Raw genomic sequence first — 13,049 nt, 5'->3', positions numbered from 1 at the left:
ACTTTGATTGGTCAGACCTACTGCATAGGCATGAGGTTGAGTGAATACCACCAGAATTAGTGGGATGAGTGTGTGGGGGAGAGTTTGAGTTTGGAAATCAAGTTCATATAGCAAGGGATGCAGTATGATTTGCACACACTTGGCATCTGAATTTTGGATAACAAGTAGCAAGAGTTTGGATAGAACAGTCTACCAGCCCTATTAACAAGAAGTATTTGAGTATACTCAGATCCTGAATTTGGGAAGAAAGAGTTGAAATTGCAAAAGCAGGATGGTGAGAAATATCAGGTCAGTTAAAGGGATACTGTTGTTTGCAGTCAATTATTGAAGTATATAATATACTTCAGATAAATAAGTATATATGTATCTGGATTAATGACAGATTCAACTTATTTTTGTTCTATGAAATTAGAAAGCACTAACTAAGAATTATGGGCTATTAGATAAAGCAGCAAATGTTTAGTGGTCCTGACAATGGTTTTGTATAGGTGGATGGGACATATACCTGGAAACAGTGGTGAGGTTTCTCATCAAAGACCTTCTTTTTTTCTTTTTAAGATTTTATTTATTTGACGGAGAGAGAGAGAACACAAGCAGGGGGAGCAGCAGGCTAGAGGGAGAAGCAGGCTCGCTGCTGAGCAAGGAGCCCAATGTGGGGCTCAATCCCAGGACCGCACCCCCCACCCCGGGATCATGACCTGAGGCAAAGGCAGACACTCAACCGACTGAGCCACCCAGGTGCCCTATCAAAGACCACTTTCATCAACAGCTAAGTCAAGGAACAGATCTTATTCAAAGGTTGGATGGTTTCACTTGGGTGCCAGCTGCAAATGAACTTTTTTATTTAAGATTTTACTTATTTATTCATGAGAGACAGAGAGAGAGAGAGAGAGAGAGAGAGAGAGAGTCAATCCCAGGGCCCTGGGATCATGACCTGAGCTGAAGGCAGATGCTTAACTGACTGAGCCACCCAGGCGTCCCTGCAAATGAACTTCTAATGTTTTTTTGTTTGGCTTCAGCTCTGGAAAGAATTTCTCCATGTTTCCTGGCATTGTGTATGGTTATTAAATAAGTAATATGTCATTGATTTCTTTCAGAGAATGAAGAAAATCAAGTGTAAGCAAAGAGTCAATGCCTGCCGATGAAGCCTCCTGCATCAAAGTTCAATTTCCTGATATCTTATCCTCAGCACTGAAAATCCTCAGCACATAACGTCCTATTATGTGAGGCCTAAAAGGAGAAGTTCAAGCTTTTCAAGCTCCAGACCACCGTGTGTTGAAATATCACCTGAAATCAGAGATAACACTTCTTCACAATGCTGATAATGACAACAAGGACAAGATTTATGATTTCTGGTCTTTCACAGAATCATTAGTGTTGTAAGGAAATTTTATCCCCTCCTTCATTTCCATTATTCACATGAGTACCTTCCCCTTGGACAGCCGGCCTGCTTTAGCGTGGTGAAGCAGCTTTAGTACCTGTCACCCATTTCTTCACAAAACACACAGGAAAGACTTATGCTCTGCGACTGAGATGTGATTGTGCTAACAACTTTTATTACTTCTTCGACCCTTAGTTAAGATCAGGATGCATAACTGTTCTTAGGAAGTAAACTGGTGGGCAATTTAGTACTCAGATATAACTATGTGTGATTGGTCAAGGGATGCTGATGGTAAAAATGGTGCAATTCCCCACCTCCCCACCTTGTCCTATGATGTGGTAGCATCCTCCCTATCTGTGAGTTTGCCATGGGATTGTGCTGTGACCCAGTGGGATGTCAGTGAATGTGACAAGGCAGAGACTTTAAGGAGTGCTTGCATATTTGGGCTGGCTTGTTCTTTCTCCTGGGCCTTTGCCATACGAACATGCTTGGGCTAGCCTGCTGAAGGACACAATGCATGGTGTAGAGTTACCCCAGTTGTCCAGATAAGTCTATCCCAGACTAGCCAAGCTGATACTGGGACATATGAAAGAAGCCAGTCAAAAGCATCAGAGCTGCCCACCTGACCCATAGCCCAGGCTGGCTTCATGGTCATGTGATCTTTGTAGTCACATAGGGGCTCTGTGTTAAGACCTCATATTGGTTTGATGTTCTGCTATCATTGTCTTTAAATTCGTAATCATTTTTTTCTATAAGGGGCCCTGCCTTTTTATTTTGCACTGAGCTCCACAAATTATATAGCTGACCTTGCCTCCATCTTATCACTGACACAGGGGTAAAGCTTTGCTGAGATGAGAAGAAGCACCCCACTGGCCTACAGACTCATGAGATAAATAAATTCTTAGTATTTAAGTGACTGGATTTTGAGGTTGTTTTGCATTATTGTAGCAATAGATACTGATACACCAAACCTTTCTTTGCAGGACATGTGGCTGGTCCTCCATTAGCATTATCTCAAAGATGCTTCTAATCGGCGTCATGTCTCACAAAAATAATATTAGATTAATTGATAAACAGAACTCAAAACTACCAAGTGTGTCTTTATCATTCATATATGTACCACAGGGATGCAAAGAGCTGGTTCATACCTTCCCCACTAGTGCTTTCACTCAGCTATAAAACAAAATATCGGGGGTCATCATTACAATAATAGTTCCACCATATCTGTGTGCCCCTTGTGCTATGCGGCAGACAACCCTGTCATTGGGTTTGCTTAGGGCTACTTTTGCTTTCTCTCCCGGCATTTTATTTGTCCTGAATTTGAGGCTGGCTTTATAAGCATTTGACCACAGCATGACTTTCATCTGTTGTTGCTGTTGTCTGGCTTCTTTGCATTTAGAAATAAAATTTATCAATTTCATACCACAAAATATTTTGCACATAGTCCAGGAAAATCTACCAGTTGACCAGAGAGGTTATTCTATTTTAGAAATGATGTGACATCTCTGAAAGCATTATGAAACTCTCTGACAGAGTTTTCTAATAGAGTGTACATTGGAGACAAGAGGGGGATAAATCCCTTGCTCAAAAAAAAAAAAAAAAAAACCCAGTTTTTAGATATTCATAGCCACATTTTCCATTCACACTTTGCCTTTCAGCTGCTTGGGTGAAATCATCACATTCACATTCACAGATGCTCTTGTCCCAACAGATCCTGGAGTCTTGTTTGCTAATTACGCTTCTGAGTTGCGGTGTTTGTACTACTATTTTTATCTTTGCTTTTACACTTCAATGAACCACTCTTTAGTCATTAATCTATTTTTGTTCATCAGAACTGTAACAAAACATAATAGTAACAACAAAAAATGCAAATTTTACACACATAAACAATAAGAGGCAAATGATATAGCTAAAATAAACTATATCCTAGTAACTGAATTTTAACTATACCTTGCTAAGAGTCTGACCATTTTGAGCCATTGGCACCCATGCACCATTATTAGGAACATAACGGTCCTTGATAATTTTTCTTCCTTTTCAAATGTATAACATTCTGAAGCACCTATTTTCCTACTGCTTATGTCACAGAAACTGCCAAACAACTAGGAGACCATTTGTTTTACAGACTTGATCGCATTTTAGAAATACTGACCCAAAAGATAAAAGCTTGAGCTCTTTGAGGTGGTATATAAGACATCTAACAGTTATTAGCGTATGTATGTGTGTGTGTATGTGTATGGCATATAACAATGACAATAACAACAATACTTTCTCTTTACTGAGGCCTTAAATGATACCATGTGGTCAGTGCCAATCTAAGCATTTCAAATGGATTCTCTTACTTCAAACTCAGAACAACCCTAGGAGGGAGGTGCTAGCGTTGTTACTGTACATATATAGAGAGGGATTTCTGTGTATTACAGAGGTACTTGCTCACGATCACAGAGATAGTAGGACGCTGAGCAGGAATCTGGTCCCAAGCTTGTCTAACTCTTAATGACCATGTTGTTTGGCATCCCCTCTTTGACCTCCCCTTCCCGCACTCTCTCACAAGCACGCACAGCCTCCGTATGCTCCAGCCACACCACACTCCTTCCCCTTCCTCAGTGATCTTCCATCTGCGTTTGTGCACACTTTGCTCCCTCTGTCTGGGATGTTCTCTTCCATTTCTTGCCTCGTCACCTTGGTGAACTCTCACTCACCCATCAGCACCCCATTGAAGAATCTTCTTCGTAAAGAATCTTCTTCTTTCCTTCCACCCACATCGCAGGATTTTTACGTTGTCTGTAAAAGCCTACATTATATTTCTTTCCATTCTCCAAATAAAGATGCGAAAATGTCTAGAGTGACAGCTGAGTTATTAAGAATTACAATATGACAGAACATAATTTACTACATTGTATTTGATTGTTCCCTGGTCTATCATTAGTTGACTCCACTTATTGACTTATGTCTCAATGAATAGGTAATTCCTTACCTTAAAAATGTTATTCTCAGGTGGTCAGAGAACAGAATTAATTCTCACTGTTGTCTATAACAGCAACTAGTTAACTTCATGAGGCACAGAAAATATATTCTGTTTTACCCTCTCTAATTTACTCTCTGAGAGTGAGACCCATGACAAGAGGTAAAGTTTCTAAAATCACTATCTCTGGTAGATGATATTGCTTTATAGATATTCAGAAAATACAGTTCTATCAAGGTGGCAAGAATATATCTTCAGGTCTGCTAGTAATTAAGAAAGCTGTAAGTGGGGCACCTGTGTGGCTCAATCGTTAAGTGTCTGCCTTCGGCTCAGGTCATGGACCCAGGGTCCTGGGATCGAGCCCTGCACTGGGCTCCCTGCCTGGTGAGGGGCCTGCTTCTCCCTCTCCCACTCTCCCTGCTTGTGTTCCCTCTCTTGCTGTGTCTCTCTCTGTCAAATAAATAAAATCTTAAAAAAAAAAAAAAAAGCTGTAAGTTAATCAGTAAGAAGAGAAAGTAGAAGGTAGTGGCTTGGAGTCATGGTCCCTAAACTCATTTGAACACTCACTTCAACAGTGTATATTTTGGGCCTGCACCCCCACAAATGTGTGTATTTATTTATATTTTATGTATACATATTATTGTATGAAACATTCAGTATATTAAAAGACATTCATGAAATGGAAACTAAAAGAAATGAGGTAACGAATAAATATAATTAGAAGTTCCACTATTTTCATTCCCCACCCAATGGGTCATCTGGTGTACCTGCTGGGATATATATATATATATATTTGCACTACGTTACTGAAGATCAAAAGTCTGCAAATCATTCTCTGGATAAGTACTACTAGCCCACCTGGATCCAGATGCTGGGCTCTCCTCAGTGATCCCCAGCACCTGGATGGCCTCTGTGGACTCAAGATCCAAGTCCACCACCTTGTACGCAAGCATGGCCTGCCTACCAAAGGACTCCAATAATAAGCCCCCATATGGTTACCACCAGAGGGCCCACCCAGAATCTCTGGAGAGGCCAACTAGTGATAAGTTTTGCCTGTTGAAGCCGGAGTGTAAAGACTGGAAGAGGTGCCTACTCCCTTACTTGTGCAGGCACCAAAGCAAGACCACGAGGATCATGAATAATCAAGGAAACATGACCTCACCAAAAGAAACTAATAAAACTCCAACAACTGACCCTAAGGAAATGGAGATCTAGGAACTGTCTGACAAAGAATTCAGAATAATCTTCTTAAAGAAATTGTGTGAACTGCAAGAAAACACAGATAAAAAACTAAATGAAATTAGGAAAACAACGCATGAACAAAATGAGAAGTTCAGCAAGAAATAGAAACCATTAAAAAAAAAACAACACAGAAATCCTAGAACTGACAAATACAATAACTAAAATGAAGAGATCAATAGAAAGCTCAACAGCAGACTCGACAAAGCAGAAGAAAGAATTCATGATCTAGACGTCAGATCATTTGAAATCATTCAGTCAGAGGAGCAAAAAGAAAAAAAATGGAAAAGAATAAAGAAAGCCTAAATGAATTATGTGATAACATTCAAAGAAACCACGCACTACTGGATTCCCAGAAGGAGAAGAGTGGGGAAAAGAGGCAGAAAGCTTATTTAAAGAAATAATGGCTGAGAACTTCCCAAATGTGGATAGAGATTTGGACATCCAAAAAGTTAAAAAGTCACCCTAAAATTTAAGCCCAAAATGATCTTCTCTAAGACACTTTATAATAAAACTGTCTAAAATCAAAGAAAAAGAATTTTTAAAGCAGCAAGATTAAAAAAAACTCTCACATATCTGGGAACCCCCCTAAGGCTATAGAAGATTTTTTAGCAGAGACCTTGCAGGACAGGAAAGAGTGGAATGATATATTCAGATTGCTGAAAGAAAAAAAAAAAAGAAACTACCAACCAAGAATAATTTACCTGGCAAAGTTGTTCTGAGAAATGAAGGAGAGATAAAGATTTTTCCAAACAAACAGAAGTTGAGGGAGGTCGTCATCACTAGAACTGCCTTACAAGACATGCTGAAAGGAATTCTTGGAGCAGAAATGAAAGGACATTAATTAGCAACATGAAAATATATGCAAATATAAAACATATTGGTAAAGGGAAGTATATAGTCAAATTCAGAATACTAATACTGTAATATGGTTGTGTGTTAATCACTTAATTGTAATATATGGGTTTAAAGGACAGAGTATTAAAAGTAACTATCACTACCATAATATGTTAGTGGATCTACAATATAAATGAGATAAATTGTGACATCAAAAACATAAAATATGGGAGGGCAGTAAGAGGGTTGAATTTTTGTATATGATCGAAGTAAATTATCATCTTAAAGTAGACTAAGTCTATGAGACATTTTATACAATTCTCATAATAACCACAAAACAAAGACCTATGGTAGACACACAAAAGGTAAAGACGATCAAAGCTTACTACTATAGAAAATCATCAACTCACAATGAAAGGTAACAAAAGAGGAAGAAATAAATAAGGGAAATACAAAGCAACCGGAAAACAGCAAGATGGCACTAATAAGTATTTACCTATCAATAATTACCTCTACTATAAATAGATTAAATTCTCCAATCAAAAGGCATAGAGTGGCTGAATGGATTAAAAAACACAACCCAACCATATGTTGCATACAAGAGACTCACTTCAACCTTAAGGACATACATAGTCTCAAAGTGAAGGGGTAGAAAAATATATTTCATGCAAATGGAAACCAAAAGCGAGTAGGAGTAGCTATATTTATATCAGCAAAATAGACTTTAAGTCAAAAATTGTAACAAGAAACAACAAAGGTCATTATGTAATGATAAAGGGGTTAATTCATAAAGAGAATATAACAATTGTAAATATATGCACTTAACATCAGAGCAACTAAACATTATACTAAGCAAAGACTAACAGATCTGAAGGGAGAAATAAACAACCCTACAATAATAGTAGGGGACTTCAGGAGCTCACTTACAACATAGACGTGTTTATCCAGACAGAAAATCAATAAAGAAACACTGGACTTGAACTATACCTTAGCCCAAATATGTGCAGTAGAATACACATTCGTCTGAAGTGCACATGGAACATTCTCTAGGATAGATATGTTCGGTTACAGAACAATTCTTAGCAAATGCAAGGTGACTGAAATCATACCAAATATCTTTTCTGACCACAATGGTATGAAACTAGAAATCAATTACAAGAGGAAAACTGGAAAATTCACAAATATGTGGAAATTAAACAACACACTCTTGAACAACCACTGAGTCAAAGAAGAAATCAAAAGGGAAATCAAAAAATATCTTGATACACGGGTGCCTGGGTGGCTCAGTTGGTTAAGCGGCTGCCTTCGGCTCAGGTCATGATCCTGGAGTTCCGGGATCGAGTCCCACATCGGGCTCCCTGCTCAGCAGGGAGTCTGCTTCTCCCTCTGACCCTCTTCCCTCTCGTGCTATCTCTCATTCTCTCTCTCTCAAATAAATAAATAAAATCTTTAAAAAAAAATATTGATACAAAGTGAAATGTAAACACAAGACACCAAACTCATGGGATGCAGAAAAGCAGTTATGAGAGGGAAGTTTAAAGCAATAAATGCCTTCATTGTGGAAAAAAGAGAGCACGCGTCCTAAAGCAAAAGAACCCAGCAAGTGTCTCTTGCAAAGGAGATGGTCACTTCTTGGGATAGCTTCCAGCTCTGGAAAATGAGCATCCTCAAAGGACCCCAGAATCCAACCATAGCACATACACTTCTTTTATGAAGTCTCATCACAGCTATGACCAGATTCCCACAAGCTCCAGTTTGTTTATATTTAATATTTCCTTGTTGATGAAGAAAACTTTTTTTTCTTCCCCCCTTTGGCAACTAATGGTATATAAGCTGTCCCTTATGGGGCAGTGGGAAAGTAAGAATCAAAGTTTTGTGGGCATGCTGGCCATCAAGGATTTCATCAATATCCTGCACTATTACTAATAAACCAGTCTTGGTATAGATCTATGAGCTATAAGAATGCAAGATAGAAACCTGGAGGGAAGCATACCCACAGGACTTCTTCAATCCCGTGTCTGCATTGCTTCTAACACCAGCTTGTTTGATGCTGTCTCTTCATTAATTCAAAATAAGACCCACAGGCTGCCAGTTATTGACCCGGAATCAGGCAACACCTTGTATATCCTCACCTATAAGAACCTTCTCAAGTTCTTCAAATTGTTTGCCTCTGTTTCCCAAGCCAGAGTTCATGTCTAAGTCTCTGGAAGAGCTATAGATTAGCACGTAGGCCAACACTGTTATGAGTCACACTACCACCCCTGTTTACATGGTTCTAGGCATTTTTTTTTAAGATTTTATTTATTTATTTGACAGAGAGAGACACAGCGAGAGAGGGAACACAAGCAGGGGGAGTGGGAGAGGGAGACTGATGCAGGGCTCGATCCCAGGACCCTGGGACCATGACCCAAGCTGAAGGCGGACACTTAATGACTGAGCCACCCAGGCGCCCCGGCTCTAGGCATTTTATTTTATTTTATTTTATTTTAAGATTTTATTTATTTATTTGAGAGAGAGAATGAGAGATAGAGAGTGAGCATGAGAGGGGGGAGGGTCAGAGGGAGAAGCAGACTCCCCGCTGAGCAGGGAGCCCGATGCGGGACTCGATCCCAGGACTCCAGGATCATGACCTGAGCCAAAGGCAGTCGCTTAACCAACTGAGCCACCCAGGCGCCCTCTAGGCATTTTATACGGCACTGATTTTCAGCCCTGCCAGTGGTGGATGAGAAAGAGCGTGTGGTGGACATCTACTCCAAGTTTTATGTTATCAAGTTGGCAGCAGAAAAGACCTACAATAACCTAGATGTGTCAGTGACCAAAGCTCTACAGTGTTGATCACATTACTTTAAACGTGTCCTTGGGGCTCCTGGGTGGTTCAGTCAATTAAGTGTCTGATTTTGGTTTCGGCTCAGGTCATGTTCTCAGGGTTGTGAGATCGAGCCCTGCAACAGGCTCCATTCTGAGCATGGAGTCTGCAGGAGATTCTTTCCCCTTTTCCTCTCCCTTCCCCTCTGCTCCTCCCACCACTCACATGCATGCACACGCACACACACTCTCTCTCAAATAAATAGATAAATAAAATCTTTAAAAATGTCCTCAAGTGCATGAGAGTTTGGAGACCCATCATCAACAGGCTGGTGGAACCAGAGATTTACCTATTTGTAGTGGTGGATAAGAATGATGCCGTCAAGGAAATTGTATCACCATCTGACATCCTGCAGGACTTGGTGCTCACAGGCAAACACAAAAAATCCTGAGCTGGGGAAAGAGGTCAGACAGACCAGGGGATAAGCCCTACTCACTGCCCACCCTGGGAATCACAGATGAAATCCTAAGAGAACTGTGAGTATTCCCTGCTCAGGAGACCCCTACTCTTCTACCTGGAAACTGGGGAAGGTATGGAAAGAGGAAGGAGAATGGATTTTAAGGTGCCCTTATCCTCACAATACTCTTGAGAAAAACTTTCAGCCTAGCCCAGCCTGCCCCCTGCCCTCTCAGACATAGGCTCTTTTTTGAGCAAACTATGGGTTCTGTGCCCCTGAAAAAAAGTTCTGGTCTCTAAGAGATTCCTGAACTTCGCCCACCCTCAACTCTGCCTTTGACTCTCCCCTAAGATCGTAGCACAACAAAACTCTTCATAAAGATATTTTTATTCATCCTGTTTCATGCTGTATAGTGACATTTCTTCCCCTAAAAGGAATAGGGAGAATGGAGGGGAGAGGGGCGTCTTTGGGTTCCTGTGCTGTGTGCGTATGAAGGGGGGTGAGGGTTAGGTGGAGAAGGACGGCAAAGTGGCTAGCTGAGGTCATTGCTTTTCATGGCAATCCTGATTAAAATGACAGGACCCGAATACAACAACAAAAATCACAAATAAAAAACCTAACTTTACCCCTTAAGGTACTAGAAGAAGTAACTAAGCCCAAGGTTAGCAGAAAGGACATAACAAAGATCAGAGCAGAAATATATGAAATAGAGGAAAGACAATAGAAAAGATCAACCAAATTAACAGCTAGTTTTTTTTTTTTAAAAAGATAAACAAATTGACAAACCTTTGACCAGACATGGAAAAAAAGAAAGGACCCAAATGACTAAAATCAGAAATGAAAGAGGAGACATTACAACTAACACCACAGTAATACAAACGATCATAAGAGACTACTATGAACGATTATATGCCAACAAATGGGATAATCCAGAAAAAATGGATAAATTCCTAGAAACATACAACCTATCAAGACTGAATCATGAAGAAATAGAAAATATGAATAGACCAAAAACAAGTAAGGAGATTGAATCGATAATTTAAAACCTCCCAAGAGAGAAAAGCCCAGCACCAGATGGCTTCACTGGTGAATTCTAACAAATATTTAAAGAGGAATTTACATCAATCCTTTTCAAACTCTTCCCAAAAATTGAAGAGGAAGGGACACTCCCAAACTCATTTTTTGAGTCCAGCACTACTCTGATACCAAAGCCAGATAAGGACAACACAAGAAAAGTAAACTAAAAACCCATATTCCTAATGAATATAGATATCCTCATCAAAATACCAGCAAAATGAATTCAGCATATTGAAATGATTGTACAACACGATCAAGTGAGGTTCATTCCTGGGTTGCAAATTGATAAATGTGAATACCACATTAACAGAATGAAAGATAAATATCATATGGTCATCTCAATAGATGAAGAAAAGTATTTGACAAAACTCAACATCCTTTCATGATAAGAACTCTCAACAAATTGGGTATAGAAGGAATGAACATACCTCAACATAATAAAGGTCCTATATGACAAACCCACACCATATTCAACAATGAAAGGTTGATTTCTCACTAAGATCAGGAACAAAAGAAAGGTGCCCACTCTCAATACTCCTGTTCAACATAGTACTGGAAGTCCTAGCCAGACCAACTAGGCAAGAAAAAGAAATAAACAGCATCTAAATCAGAGAGAAAGAAGTAAACCGTCCTTGACGATGTTATGATCTTATACATAGAAAATCCTAAAGACCCCACAAAAAAACCCATCAGAACTAATAAATGAATTCTGTAAGGTTGCAGGATACAAAACCAACTTATAAACATCAGTTGCTTTTCTATACAGTAGCAGCAAACCATCTGGGGAAAAAAAAAATCCCATTTAAAATGGCATCAGAAGGAACGCCTGGGTGGTTCAGTTGGTTAAGCATCTACCTTCAGCTGAGGTCATGACACCAGTCCTGCAAAGGGCTCCCTGCTCAGTGGGGAGCCTGCTTCTCCCTCTGCCTGTTGCCACCCCTGCCTGTGTTCTCTTTGTCTCTGACAAATAAATAAATAAAATCTTTAAAAAATAAAATGGCATCAAAAACAGTAATATACTTAGGAATAAATTTTAAGCAAGGAGATAAAACACCTGTTTGCTGCAAATTACAAGACACTGATGGGGCGCCTGGGTGGCTCAGTCATTAAGCGTCTGCCTTCGGCTCAGGTCATGATCCCGGGGTCCTGGGATCGAGCCCTGCATTGGACTCCCTGCTCCCTGGGAAGCCTGCTTCTCCCTTTCCCACTCCCCCTGCTTGTGCTACCTCTTTTGCTGTGTCTCTGTCAAATAAATAAATGGAATCTTTAAAAAAAAAAAGACACTGATGAAAAAGACTGAAGAGGACACAAATGAAATATATCCCATGCACATGAACTGGAAGAATTATTGTTATTAAAATGTCCATACTATCCATCTGTAGATTCAAAGCAATCCCTATCAAAACCTCAGTGGCCATTTTTTACAGAAATTGAAAAAATCTGAAAATGTATACAGAACCACAAAAGACCCTGAATAGCTAAAGCAATCCTGGGAAAGAAGAACAAAGCTGGAAGACCAAAACATACTTCTTGATGTCAAGATTTATTACAGAGCTGTAGTAATCAAAATAGTATGGTCATAGAAGTATGTTTAGAAGCAAACAAACCAGTGGGATAGCACGAGAGCCCAGGAATAAACCCACACATATACAGGCAAGTAATACATGAGAAGGGAGTCAAGAATACTTAATAGGGAAATGATAGCCTCTTCAATAAATGGTACTGGGAAAACTGGATATTTACATGCAAAAGAATGAAATTGGACCCCAGTCTTAACAGTACTCACTAAAGTTTTCCGGAAATGGATTAAAGACTTAAATGGAAGGCCCAAAATGTACCAGAAGAAAACATAGGGGAAATTCTCCTTGACATTAGTCTTAGCAACGATTTTTAGGATATGACAACAAAGTATAAGGAACAAAAGCAGAAATCAACATGTGGGACTACATCAAACTAAAAAGCCTCTGTAGAGCAAAAGCAACAATCAGCAAAATGAAAAGGCAGCCTATAGAATGGGAGAAAATATTTGCAGATCATCTATCCGTTAGGGGTTAATACCCCAAATACATGAGGACCTCCCACAACTCAATAGAAAAAAAATCTGATTAAAGGATTTGAATAGATGTTTTCCCAAAGAAGACATACAGATGGCCAACAGGTACCTGAAAAGATGCTCAACATCACTAATCATCAAAGGAATGTAAATCAAAACCACAATGAGATATCACCTTTTCCTGTTAGAATGGCTATTTCCAAAAAGGCAAGAGACAACAAATGGTGGGGAGGG

General features: G+C 39.6%; 1 pseudogene; it reads left to right on the top strand.

Moving 5' to 3' along the window:
- Nucleotides 1–8,072: 8,072 nt before the first annotated feature.
- LOC114198791 (5'-AMP-activated protein kinase subunit gamma-1 pseudogene) lies at nt 8,073–9,679 on the top strand (annotated as a pseudogene).
- The last annotated feature ends 3,370 nt before the right edge of the window (nt 9,680–13,049 follow it).

The sequence above is a fragment of the Eumetopias jubatus genome, unplaced genomic scaffold (genome assembly GCF_037043125.1).
Source record: "Eumetopias jubatus isolate StellerSeaLion01/CBP00866 unplaced genomic scaffold, mEumJub1_p1.0 scaffold_12, whole genome shotgun sequence".
In the NCBI taxonomy this organism is placed as follows: Eukaryota; Metazoa; Chordata; class Mammalia; order Carnivora; family Otariidae; genus Eumetopias; species Eumetopias jubatus.
The sequence above is the reverse complement of the archived record's forward strand: the minus strand, read 5'-3'. Positions and strand labels throughout refer to the sequence as shown.